Raw genomic sequence first — 2,500 nt, forward strand, 5'->3', positions numbered from 1 at the left:
TCGCGCGAGCAACGGATGGCCGCACAATCGACGCGTCGTCGTTTGCGATTATTCGCCTCACGTTAGCCATGAGTATGTATATTATTCATTTACGAACGAACGCGGCAGCGTCCATCGGTTGCTCGATGAAATCGATGCGATAAACTACAGCCGTCTCGGCTGGTCGTCGTTAGTCGCGCGAGCAACGATGGCCGCAAAATCGACGCGTCGTCGTTTGCGATTATTCGCCTCAAGTTAGCCATGAGTATGTATAACATTCATTTACGAACGAACGCGGCAGCGTCCATCGGTTGCTCGATGAAATCGATGCGATAAACTACAGCCGTTTCGGCTGGTCGTCGTTAGTCGCGCGAGCAACGATGGCCGCAAAATCGACGCGTCGTCGTTTGCGATTATTCGCCTCAAGTTAGCCATGAGTATGTATATTATTCATTTACGAACGAACGCGGCAGCGTCCATCGGTTGCTCGATGAAATCGATGCGATAAACTACAGCCGTTTCGGCTGGTCGTCGTTAGTCGCGCGAGCAACGATGGCCGCAAAATCGACGCGTCGTCGTTTGCGATTATTCGCCTCAAGTTAGCCATGAGTATGTATATTATTCATTTACGAACGAACGCGGCAGCGTCCATCGGTTGCTCGATGAAATCGATGCGATAAACTACAGCCGTTTCGGCTGGTCGTCGTTAGTCGCGCGAGCAACGATGGCCGCAAAATCGACGCGTCGTCGTTTGCGATTATTCGCCTCAAGTTAGCCATGAGTATGTATATTATTCATTTACGAACGAACGCGGCAGCGTCCATCGGTTGCTCGATGAAATCGATGCGATAAACTACAGCCGTTTCGGCTGGTCGTCGTTAGTCGCGCGAGCAACGATGGCCGCAAAATCGACGCGTCGTCGTTTGCGATTATTCGCCTCAAGTTAGCCATGAGTATGTATATTATTCATTTACGAACGAACGCGGCAGCGTCCACCGGTTGCTCGATGAAATCGATGCGATAAACTACAGCCGTCTCGGCTGGTCGTCGTTAGTCGCGCGAGCAACGATGGCCGCAAAATCGACGCGTCGTCGTTTGCGATTATTCGCCTCTGGCTATCCGTGAGTATGTATAATATTCATATACGAACGAACGCGGCAGCGCCCATCGGTTGCTCGATGAAATCGATGCGATAAACTACAGCCTTCTCGGCTGGTCGTCGTTAGTCGCGCGAGCAACGATGGCCGCAAAATCGACGCGTCGTCGTTTGCGATCATTCGCCTCAGGCTATCCGTGAGTATGTATAACATTCATTTACGAACGAACGCGGCAGCGTCCATCGGTTGCTCGATGAAATCGATGCGATAAACTACAGCCGTCTCGGCTGATCGTCGTTAGTCGCGCGAGCAACGATGGCCGCACAATCGACGCGTCGTCGTTTGCGATTATTCGCCTCAGGCTATCCGTGAGTATGTATAACATTCATTTACGAACGAACGCGGCAGCGTCCATCGGTTGCTCGATGAAATCGATGCGATAAACTACAGCCGTCTCGGCTGATCGTCGTTAGTCGCGCGAGCAACGATGGCCGCACAATCGACGCGTCGTCGTTTGCGATTATTCGCCTCAGGCTATCCGTGAGTATGTATAACATTCATTTACGAACGAACGCGGCAGCGTCCATCGGTTGCTCGATGAAATCGATGCGATAAACTACAGCCGTCTCGGCTGATCGTCGTTAGTCGCGCGAGCAACGATGGCCGCACAATCGACGCGTCGTCGTTTGCGATTATTCGCCTCAGGCTATCCGTGAGTATGTATAACATTCATTTACGAACGAACGCGGCAGCGTCCATCGGTTGCTCGATGAAATCGATGCGATAAACTACAGCCTTCTCGGCTGGTCGTCGTTAGTCGCGCGAGCAACGATGGCCGCACAATCGACGCGTTGTCGTTCGTTTGCGATTCGCTTCAGGCTACCCGTAAGGATGTATATTATTTTATTACTTCCTCGCCGTCATCAGGACGTTTCGTTCGGAGCACGACGACGAGCACACACGCCACCGGGCAAAGCGGGATACGCAAGTTCAAACCGTAAAGGAACGTCGCGAAACGATGTTCGACGGCGTCTCGTTCCTCGGCTGTAGATCCTTGGGCGCTTTGTTTCGGCCCCTGCGCGTTGTGTGTGACAATCGGTCGTCGTCTCCTCTTCGAGCGAGCGCAACGTAAACAGCCAGCATCGTATCTCCGACCGAGACGCGTATATAATGGAAAAATTGACGGCGGGTGACATCCTCGATCGTCGCAACGATGGGTCTTATTTTCTCTTCTCCTCCTCTTTCTTTCGTTAGTAATGGACGTTTTCTTGTTTTTGTTCGAGATCTTTGTTTAGTAATGGACGTTTTTGTGTTATGTTCTTTCGTTTCTTTGTTCGTTTCGACCCAATCGTGTAAACGACGACGCGCGTCACCTCACGCCAGCATCGATCTACCATTAATACGGCGATTCTCGTTCGTCGAGA

This window comes from Colletes latitarsis, unplaced genomic scaffold (genome assembly GCF_051014445.1).
Source record: "Colletes latitarsis isolate SP2378_abdomen unplaced genomic scaffold, iyColLati1 scaffold0092, whole genome shotgun sequence".
In the NCBI taxonomy this organism is placed as follows: domain Eukaryota; kingdom Metazoa; phylum Arthropoda; class Insecta; order Hymenoptera; family Colletidae; genus Colletes; species Colletes latitarsis.